We start from the raw sequence: 12,280 nt of genomic DNA on the forward strand, positions 1-12,280 counted from the left end.
AACAAACAAGATGTGATTTAACTGCAGACTTTCAGATTTAATTTGAGGGTAATTACATTCAAATCAGGTGAACGGTGTAGGAATTACAACGGTTTCTATATGTGCCTCCCACTTTTTAAGGGGCCAAAAGTAATGGGACAAACTAAACAATCCTAAATCTAACTTTCACTTTTTATTACTTTGTTGCAAATCCTTTGCAGGCAATTACAGCCTGAAGTCTGGAACGCATAGACATCACCAGACGCTGGGTTTCATCCCTGGTGATGCTCTGCCAGGCCTCTACTGCAAATGTCTTCAGTTCCTGCTTGTTCTTGGGGCATTTTCCCTTCAGTTTTGTCTTCATCAAGTGAAATGCATGCTCAATCGGATTCAGGTCAGGGGATTGACTTGGCCATTGCATAACATTCCACTTTTTAGCCTTAAAAAACTCTTTGGTTGCTTTTGCAGTATGCTTCGGGTCATTGTCCATCTGCACTGTGAAGCGCTGTCCAATGAGTTCTGAAGCATTTGACTGAATATGAGCATATAATATTGCCCGAAACACTTCAGAATTCATTCTGCTGCTTTGGTCAGCAGTCACATCATCAATAAATACAAGGGAACCAGTTCCATTGGCAGCCATACATGCCCACGCCATGACACTACCACCACCATGCTTCACTGATGAGGTGGTATGTTTGGATCATGAGCAGTTCCTTACCTTCTCTTCTCTTCCCAACACTCTGGAACAAGTTGATCTTTGTCTCATCTGTCAATAGGATGTTTGTCCAGAACTGTAATGGCTTTTTTAGATGTTGTTTGGCAAACTCTAATCTGGTCTTCCTGTTTTTGTGGCTCACCAATGGTTTGCATCTTGTGGTGAAACCTCTATATTCACTCTTGTGAAGTCTTCTCTTGATTGTTGACTTTGACACATATACATCTACCTCCTGGAGAGTGTTCTTGATTTGGCCAACTGTTGTGAAGGGGTTTTTCTTCACCAGGGAAATAATTCTTTTGTCATCCACCACAGTTGTTTTCTGTGGTCTTCCGGGTCTTTTGGTGTTGCTGAGCTCTCCGGTGCGTTCTTTCTTTTTAAGAATGTTCCAAACAGTTGATTTGGCCACACCTAATGTTTTTGCTATCTCTCTGATGGGTTTGTTTTGATTTTTCAGCCTAATGATGGCTTGCTTCACTGATAGTGACAGCTCTTTGGATCTCATATTGAGAGTCGACAGCAACTGATTCCAAATGCAAATGTCACACCTAGAATCAACTCCAGACCTTTTACCTGCTTAATTGATAATGAAATAATGAGGGAATAGCCCACACCTGTCCATGAAATAGCTTTTGAGTTGATAGTCCCATTACTTTTGGCCCCTTAAAAGTGGGAGGCACATATTGAAACTGTTGTAATTCCTACACCGTTCACCCGATTTGGATGTAATTACCCTCAAATTAAATCTGAAAGTCTGCAGTTAAAGCACATCTTGTTTGTTTCATTTCAAAACCATTGTGGTGGTGAATAGAGGCCAAAATCTGAAAATTCTGTCAATGTCCCAATATTTATGGACCTGACTGTATGTTGTATTCCTCTTTACAAGATGGATCAAATGGGAATGTGTTTTCATGCTGCAGACCTCCAACCTCTGTTCTGCCCTCTAATGGTGCATACACACGGTCAGATCTGTCGATGAACGATGGAACGATTTTTTACCAACGATTTGAACAATATCAGACAGTATTAAAATGAATGAAATCATCAAAATCTGACTGCAAACACAGACGATGTCAGATATCGTTACCTGACATGCGGGAACGCGAATCATTCATCGTTGCAGGCCCACATGTCAGATTTTCTTTCAGATATGAACAATTGAACGATTTTTACAATCGTTATCATTCATATCTGACAACAAATCTGACCGTGTGTAGGCACCATTAGTGTAAGGAGAAATGCTGCATACACACGTCAGATTTTGTTTCAGATATGAACGATAACGATTACAAAAATCGTTCACATTCATATCTTTGACGTGTAGGGTATGCATCGACGAACGATGCGCGTTCCCACATGTCAGATAACGGTCTCTGAAATCTGATGTGTTTGCAATCAGATTTTAACGATTTCATTCATTTTAATACTGTCAGAAATCGTTCAAACGTTAATTAAATCATTCAAATCATTGTAAAAATTATTCAATCGTTCATCTGACAAATCTGACCGTGTGTATGCACCATTAGAATTTATTTGTGTGCATACACAGTACAATAACATGAAAATTGCTGTGAAAAAAGCTCAAATTGCATTTACGTCCAACTGTGAGATAAACTCGACAGGTCAATCCAAATTTCAAGCCAATTCACGTGCTCCAATACAGTATAGTCAATCCCACATTGACACTTTTAACAGTATTTGGGCCTGATTCACTACTGTACGCAACTGCGTATGCAACTGCGATTACACACTCAGTTCAACTGCGATAGTATACTAAGTCACTGCAATCGCTATCCCATCGCAGCACTACACAAGGACGCCCACTTTACTTAGCACACATACGTACTGTTTAGCAAGACTGCAAAACCATCGATACAATCAAGTACCATCGTAGCCACACGCACACTTGCACAAGCTCTGACCTTACTGAGAATTTGCTAACAACCACGCACGCTAGAAGAGCTCACACTGCGTAAGCCATTGCAGTGGCTAATTTATGCATGCCTCTGAAACGGCGTGCAAACGCACTAGGATGCCTGCGTTTCGCAGACCACCCCCCTGTCACCTCCCACGAATGGCACATCCTGCCAATCACTCTGCAATGGATCTATGATCGCAGTCCCCATCGCAGCAAGCGTTTTGCACACTCCAATGCATACGCATGCACAAAACGAAACAATCGCCCGATTGCATGTATAGTCGCAGTTGCATACGGTAGTGAATCAGGGCCTTTAATTTCAAATGGGAACTTTTAAACACTGCAGAGTTCGCAGTTTGAATATAAAAAGGTAAAATACTTTTTTCCACTATTTTAAAATATTGTTTAAAATGTGTTAAAAAAAAGATATTTAATAAGCTATTTAAAAGCAGTAATGTTAGTACAAAGTACAAACAAAATTGAAATACACCAGTTTTACTGCAAAAGGTGAATCAACTCTCAAACAGCAACTGCAAATGCAAATTGAAATTTCAACCACTAATTAGTTTATTGGGCTATTGACAATTGAAACTTTGAATCGGTTTGCAATTTTCCATCATCCCTAATTCATATTTGCCTACGCTCCCCAGAACGGCCAGGAGGCTCACAAATTCTCAGGCACTGCTCCCGGCTGCCCAAAACAGCATTCGAGTCTCCTGGTCCTGCACCATGTCTGGTGGGCAGTCCAGGTGGTCTATGACGTGATTCGTACTGAATTGCATCACTGTAGTCACGCCCCCCGCTTTACAATGTTACAATGTTGGTAATTATGGCATTATACAGCGGGGGCGTTCCCACGATTATGTGATTGCGCCGTCATGCCCCCCACACCACCTACATATGCCGAGCCACGTCCCCCGCTGTGCCGACCTGGCTGCTCCTTCCCAGAGGGGCAGCCAGAAAGTCGACAAGAATGCCCTAGTTGTGTGCATAGGAAATGTTCTGTCTGAGAGGGTTCCGGATGAAAGGTCAACAGTAAAAAGATCGATAAGCAATATGTCGACACCAGTCAATAGATCGACAGGGACAATATGTCAATAGGTACAAAAGATTGACACACAAAAGGTCGACCTGGGAATGGATGGCACACAAATGGTCAACACAATTATTTAATTTTTTTTAGGGTTAGGCACTAAGAAGGACGGTTAAGGTTGGGCACTTGCCCCGATGGTTAGGGTTAGGCACTAGGAGGGACAGTTAAGGTTATGCACCAAGGGGAGGGTTTGGGTGAAGATTAGTGATAGAAAACAAAACAAAAAATTTGTCAACCATTTTTTTGTGCCGACTATTACCATCAAGGCCGGCTCCAGGGTTCGGAGCACCCTGTGCCGACCCTTTAGAAGGCGTCCTAACATCTCGACCGAATTTGTGGGGCGTGGCCTAATTACCACACCCCCTGTGTGACGTTATTTGGAGGTGTGCCCGCATGGCACGCCTCCAAATATCGTCAGACTGGGGGTAAAGCCCAGCACTCCGTCACTGGCTGGGCTTTCCCCAGCCCTCTTCCGTCAGTGAATGGTTGCCGCGCGCATGCGCTCGGCATCCATTCACACTCCAGGGGTCCGGAACTGCCGCACAGCTGCGGCGGTGGGGGTCCCCAACCTCCTGATTTGACCACCCGCGGGCCACTTCGTCCCGTGGGTGGAACAGCGGGACAGTACTGTCCCGCTGAAATCGGGATACGGGTGGCGCTCCTGTGCGACCGCACTGGTCGAACACCCCTAGAGCTGGCCCTGGTAACCATGTTGACCTTTTGTCTACCTACACACATGTTGACCTTTTGTCCCTGTCAACCTATTGACCATTTGGTGTTGACATATACACTGTCAACCTTTTTATTGTCTATCTAATGAACCATACCCTGTCTGAGAGTTAATTTATATTATTGTAATTTCTACAAATCGCGACATTACGCCTCCGCTGCAAAATGCCACAAATTGCATCATCACAGCCCTGCCCACTTCACTGCAGAAGGGATCAGAGAGTCTCATGAGCATTGAAGGGGAGCTCACCTAAATCATGCAGCAAGATGGTCACTGGACTGCCATACTTTCCCTGCTATAAAATGCCAACACAGGAAAATGTGGAAGGGGAATACAGTAAAAAAGGCAGATCCCTGCACAAACAAGATCTATAAGGACCAAACTCCACCCCTAGCAACAAAGAACAGGCACCCTATTGGCTGGCACCTTTGCGTAACTACAAAGTATTAACCCCTAACTGCCCTACAACTTGTGCCCCCAAACTTACCCTGTCTAGGGGTATAAAATACATCCCGCATATTAAATGCCCTTCGTAGCCATTCCCACAAACCATCCATGTGTAAATTCCCCAGAGAGGAGATGCAGCTGACTCCTTTGGGTACAGGGCGGGCATTTTACTCCAAAGGTAACTTTATAAAGATAAATAAGACTTATGACATAAAAATATGAGATAGATAGATAGATAGATAGATAGATAGATAGATAGATAGATAGATAGATCGATAGATATGAGATAGATAGATAGATAAATAGATAGATATGAGATAGATAGATATGAGATAGATAGATAGATAGATGCAGGGGCGTCTTTAGAGAGGAGGGGGTCCGTGTGCATTCCCCATCCGGGGCCCCCTCCTCTCTACCCGGCGGACAGCAGCCGACTGACGCGGCTGGCCAGCCACCAGAGCATTAGTAGACTCTGGGCACTAGAGTGTGCCTGGAGTATACTGTGCATGCGCAAAACGCTGGAAAAATGGCCGCTGCTTTTTGTACAGCGCTGACACCTGACGCAGGACCTCAGAGAGGTAAGTTTTAAGTAATATGGGTGCAGGGTGTGCGTTGCGGGCCCCCCCAGGACCCAGGGGCCCGTGTGCATCGCACACCCTGCACCCATTATAGATACGCCCCTGGATGGATGAGATATAGAAAAAGAGATAATTATGAGATAGATTGATATGATATAGTTATTAGATAGATAGATAGATAGATAGATAGATAGATAGATAGATAGATAGATAGATAGATAGACAAGTTATGAGAGAAATGTTATAAGTAGATTTTCTTGAAAAGTACAATATATGTTATTTTGAATATTACAGGTCACATGCTGCTAATACAGAATTGATCATCTGAGAATAATGTGTGAGATTCCTTCCCCGTGAGGAACAGTGCTGAGAAGGGTGCTGCCCAGATCTTCACTCGGTAATGAATGCAGGAATATTGATCACCTTTGGAAATGGAAGGCTTAGACAGAGCTAATGAACCCAAGTGCTTTATTTTCTTGCTGCCACAGCAAAATACCTCAGTAAATTGCCTGATCACTATACTATTAAATACACATTGCACTCGGAGCTCATTTATTGGAAAGTGTGTATCCTGAGACGAGAACTGAGTGATGTCATCAGAATTTGTCATTTCTTTCTGATGTTGTTGACATATTTTCAGATAAAAAGAAATAAATGTCAGTAATATGATTGCTGCCTCCCTGTTACCACCATCACAAATTGCAGTGTTCGCCATTCTGTTGACAACATACGTCCCCCATGTACAGGGCCACAGATATAAATTATACGATGCCAATTGGATGCAGCATTTTAAAAGGTGCTTAAATAATAAGGTCCCCTTCCATACAGTCTCATATTTACAATAATTTATCCCACTGGCTCTTTAGTAGTGGAGATGGGGAAATCCCCAGCCCACCAGTCTCCTGGCGCAAAGGGCAGTTGCATATCCAGGGGTCTATTTACTAAGCAGTGTTAGGAGACAGAGTGAAAAGTGATAAGAAAGTGATAAGGTGCCAGCCAATCAGCTCCCAACTGTCATTTTTCAAACACAGCCTGTGAGATGACAGTTGGGAGCTGATTGGCTGGCACCTTATCACTTTCTTATCACTTTTCACTCTGTCTCCTAACACTGCTTAGTAAATAGACCCTCTAATATCTATAATGGGTGTAGGGAGGCCCATACCGCACACCCTGCACCCATATATTATACTCACCTCTCCAGGGTCTTGAGTCAGCCCTGCAGAAATCACTGGGTTAATGCCATGGCAGCCTGAAATTTGCCCAAGTATAGTATAAAAGTCACCGTGAACACAGTCTGGGCCCCATGTTCCCGGAGACCTGCAAATGCGCAGTAGATTCTGGCACAGTGCCAGGGCCTACGTACCTACTTTTCCATTCTCCTATCCGGGAGGAGCCCGGGGAGGAGATGCAGATGACCACTTTGGGGGCGGGGCTGGGCTCTTTACAACATTAGGCCTGCCCCTGTCACGGCAAAAAGTGGTAAATCGCAGGGACGTGAGGAGGTGGAGTGGCTAGAACTACACATTTCACGCAGCTGTAGCCCTGCTCCCTCCCTACAGACCTACAATTCCCAGTATTATCTCCCCATCCTGCTCACTTCACTAGTATGGGGGAGATTCACCCACTTTCCCGGGGTTCCAGGGGGGCTACACAAAAAATTGTCAGTCTGCTGTACATTCCGGGAGTGCAGGTAAGTATGTGCCAGAGTCTACTACTAAGCAAGATATGAATATATTTCATAATAATAATATATATTAAATATATTTAATAATACATTTAATAAAACATATAGCTAGCAATAAGGATAAAAATATAAACAAAAATAAAAATAGGTTCTTGCAAAGCACTAGCTTAATTTAGACCATGGTACATAACCACAAAATTAAAGGACAGGATGTAAAAAAGTCAAATATATTACTCATATACGTATATGGAAAGAATAAAAGCAGTGCTGTATGGTTAGTATAGATCCGTATGTTATTAGCAGCTCAGTTGTGCAAATTGGATTAGTAACAGAACTTGAAAGGTTTAGGAGGATCAGTTCATCCACATTTGTGCATAAATCCCCAAATTAGCTTGCCTTAATCCCTATTGATAAATTGGGCTGCCTTTTCCGATGCAATGCCGCAGTGCACACTGAAAAGAAAGTCCTCAGGAGCCACTACATGAATCAGGGTTCCGCAACTGCCAGTATCATAAGCAGGAACAATAGGAAGGATACTGATGTCAAATGAAATGCTAGTCATAAGCTAGCCAGAGCATAGGAATGCATCAGCGAGGATGTGAGCCGTCTCCTCATGCCAGCTACACAGTGACAGGGGGTTACAGAGGGTGCACCCTGCATTCATAAATAACAATAAATACATCTTAATAAAACTGACGTAATTGTCAGATGTATATAAAACTTCTGTATAAAGACTGAATGGACCAACAGTGCTATATATTTTCCTTTGTGTCCATCTGTGGTTCAAGGGCCCACAACAGACTTCTATTTAACTATATTCAAGGCATTGTTTTTATACAGACTAACACTAACCCCTCTCTTACATGCACCTGGGATGGGCCAATGAATTGATTAGAGCGACAACCATTCTGTCTATCAGTGTTCTCAGAGGCATGTATGGGATCAGTAGCTAAAGGGAATGCTGATCCTTGCATATTGGAGGATATGGCCCTCAGCTTAGAAATACATAAACATGTGACCCAAAGTGATGCTATTATCATGTAGTGTAGGTGGCTCAGCATATGCCCTCTGCATCTTATTATTATGAAGGATGCATGTCCCTTTTGCTGGCCCATTGCAGTGTGCTGGGGAATTTGTTTTGTTTCTATACATTAGTGACTAGCAGTAGCATTTCTTTTTATTTCTATGTTAATGCTTAGCAAACTATCCATAAATCCCCAATCTCCTAAGCAACAGATGATGCTTAGATGAACCTCCACTGAAATCACAGTTGTCTACTCTCCTGCAATGTCCGGCAGACTTCCAAATTAAGACCTTCGGACACCAGAGAAAACAGGCAGTGTTCCCACAAGGTTGCTTACCTGGGTCATGATGAAGATCTTAGGGCCTGATTCAGAGCCGCTCGCTGCTGGCGAGCGCTCTCTCCGAATCAGGGCGGATTTTTATTTTTTTCTCCAGCCCGCTCGCAAAGCTGTGGGTGACCACCCACAGCTTGTGCGAGCGGCCTGGAGTCTGTCGAGATTATCCCGACCATCGGGCTTGCGACGAGACCCTGTGATAGGGTCTCGGCTCCTGCAAGCCCGAGTGCACTTCCTGCACTAATAGAGCAGGAAGTCCACTACTGACATCACTAGTGATGTCAGCAGGGCTAAGTATAGAATTGTTTTACTGCGCTATGCACTGTTGGATTTACAAATTTAGAAAACTCTATATAAGGTTTGCTGTCTGTTTAATTAAACAGGAGGCTTGAATAAAATGAAATAAATCTGATACTTTAATACAATGGTCCACAGATACTGATAATCAAATGTACATATATAAAATCAAACAGGATGAATCAATCATATAATAGCAAGGATCAAATGCCTCTCTAGCTTAAGTGCATTGCTAGGAGAATGTAACTGTATCACTGAGATTTCTACAGCATAACGTTCTAATGTTCAGCTCCTACACCAATGGCTACAAATGTAGCAATTAGTTTCCAATGGTGAGGCAGCTCACTTGCACTGCTTAGATTGCAATCACTACTGGCGTCCCAGTGTGAAATGCAGTCACGCTGGAGGATAAACGGGTAAGTAATGACAGTTGGAGTATCTCACCCCTGGAAATCTGTGATCACAATAGTGTCCGTCCCAGCTCAGCCCGTCTGGACGTTGTAATTCCGCGGCTGGATGAAGCCGGATGCCGTACAGCCAGGGACAGATGCTGCTAATAGAGCGGTGGCTGTGTGTCAGCTGGCGGTGAGCCCGGCCGGAGACAGGAGCTGCTGGTGGAGCGGTGGCTGTGTGTCAGCTGGCGGTGAGCTCAGCCGAAGACAGGAGCTGCTGGTGGAGCGGTAGCTGTGTATCAGCTGGCGGTATGCTCAAAAAGACCTCCAAATAAGCGTGCGGCAAGTATTGATATGCTGTGGAAAAATCTCAGGTGCCTGAGGCATATCAATACTTGCCGCACGCTTATTTTGAGGTTTTTTTGAGCATACCGCCAGCTGATACACAGCCACCGCTCCACTAGCAGCTCCTGTCTCCGGCCGGGCTCACCGCCAGCTGACACACAGCCACCGCTCTATTAGCAGCATCTGTCCCTGGCATCCGGCTTCATCCAGCCGCGGAATTACAACGTCCAGACGGGCTGAGCTGGGACGGACACTATTGTGATCACGGATTTCCAGGGGTGAGATACTCCAACTGTCATTACTTACCCGTTTATCCTCCAGCGTGACTGCATTTCACACTGGGACGCCAGTAGTGATTGCAATTTAAGCAGTGCAAGTGAGCTGCCTCACCATTGGAAACTAATTGCTACATTTGTAGCCATTGGTGTAGGAGCTGAACATTAGAACGCTATGCTGTAGAAATCTCAGTGATACAGTTACATTCTCCTAGCAATGCACTTAAGCTAGAGAGGCATTTGATCCTTGCTATTATATGATTGATTCATCCTGTTTGATTTTTATATATGTACATTTGATTATCAGTATCTGTGGACCATTGTATTAAAGTATCAGATTTATTTCATTTTATTCAAGCCTCCTGTTTAATTAAACAGACAGCAAACCTTATATAGAGTTTTCTAAATTTGTAAATCCAACAGTGCATAGCGCAGTAAAACAATTCTATACTTTCTTCTGTTTTTCTGGAGACTTCTGTCTCTAGGTTTTTGACCAAACCTGTATTACTTGCAGCTGGCACTGATTATAACCAAACAATTTTTGTAATGAGCGCCGGGGTATTTGCAGCTTTGACTGCAAATAGTTTTTTTCCTTTCAATGTCAGCAGGGCTGCCCACAAACGCCAGGCGTTCCTAAGGGAATGCCTGAGTTTCTGCAGCCACCCCCCTCCCCGCCTACAAAACGCGGCGAGCTGCCACTCACCATCGACAGCTGCCCCGTCTTGTAGAGTGACCCATAGCGACGGAGCTGCCGTCGCTGGACGGGCCTCGCACATGCTCACGCCGGAGGCGGCACATGTGCAGTCGGGGACCATCGACCCGCTTGCAAGCGGCTCTGAATCAGGCCCTTAGTATCTACCATGCCCCATCCACTTCACATATTCACCTACTTTTCCCCTTCTTGTGTGAACATCTATGTGGGTGGTGCTGTGGGCGTGGCACCACAAATTGCAACAACAAGCATTGATGTAAAGGCCCCCATACATCAGCAATTGATTGCAGCAATCGTGCAATTTGCAATCGATTGTGTATAAAAAGCTTTCCCTTTTTCAATCAATTGTGGCAATTCTCGAATCTATTGAAAAAGGGAAAGATTTTTATACACAGTCGATTGCAAATTGCACGATTGCTGCAATCAATTGCTGATGTATAGGGGCCTTTAGTTCTCCCTCTTTACTGCCTCCCCTTTTATAATACCACCCTCACCAGATATATCAAAGCATTAGAATGTATGTATTCCATTCTATGTCACCCTCTTTATAACCCTATCATCAGTCTAAGGGGCAGATTCGATTAGCCGCAGAAAAATATTTGTTAACCGTGGCTTAACTTAACGAGCTTACCGCGCTGTGATTTCACTTACAGCCTGTATGCCCGCTCCCACTTAATTCAATTAAAAAAAGGTTTATCCCAGTGGTCGCCCAGTAATTTTCTATGATGTTAGCCATGTTTAGTGTGGAGCAAAATGGGGAAATCAGCCTGTACCCAATAACAGTGCAAACTAACATTGAATAACAGTACAAAAGTCTATTAGTGACCAAAAGCAAAGTATTTGGGGCTTTTAAAAGGTATCAAATGGCCGATTTTTTCATTATTTTTCAATAACAGTGAAAAATAATAGAAAAGTGTTTTTCAGCAAATGAAATGCTGTGGACAAATTTGGTGTGTGTGTGTGTGTGTATGTTAGTTGAATTTTGTATGATTTTAGCCACTTTTCAAAATGTGTTGAAAAAAACCCTATAACTCCTACCTAGAGGCACTTTAAGAGAGGAGGGAGCCCGTGTGCAGGTTCCGATCGGGCCCCCTACTCTCCGGCATTGTGCCAAAGTCTACTGTACATGTGCGGGTCTCCGGGAACATGGCGCCCGTGCCGGACATCTGTACTGCGCATGCGCAAATCACTGTAAAATGACCGCGGCTGCCATTTTTCTGGTGATTTCTGCAGCTCTGAAGCCAGCGCCGGGCTGACGGAGCGGTAAGTATATGTAAAATGGGCGCAGGGAGTGTGGTGAGTAGGCCCCCCTAGACCCAGGAGCCCGTGTGCACAGATTATAGATACGCCTGTGCTCCCACCTACATGCCTAAAAACACCTGCCCCATCAATGCAGCATCCCATATACATGCCCCACAGCTTTTAACTGGCTATTCTGTATTTTGCAGAATATTACTCAAAAAATGTCATTATTGACCAAATGAATTAGTACTTAGGTGAGAGGGTGGACTGCTCACCTGCTGAAAGAAAAGACCTGCTTTAAATCCTATGTAGAGTTAATGTGGCTAATTGAATTCCCCCCTAACAGTATGTGTTTAGCTGGCAGTATAATGGAGCATTGTAGCAACGCTTCAGTATTCAGCTTTCATATAAAAAAGTGCATTTTCAGACTTCTATATTTGGCCCTGTTCTGTCTAATCACAGCCTGGAAAAGATAGCATGTTATTTGCAAATTTTATGAGAGGTATATCACT

Source organism: Taudactylus pleione, unplaced genomic scaffold (assembly GCF_031769625.1).
Source record: "Taudactylus pleione unplaced genomic scaffold, aTauple2 ptg000225l, whole genome shotgun sequence".
Classification (NCBI taxonomy): domain Eukaryota; kingdom Metazoa; phylum Chordata; class Amphibia; order Anura; family Myobatrachidae; genus Taudactylus; species Taudactylus pleione.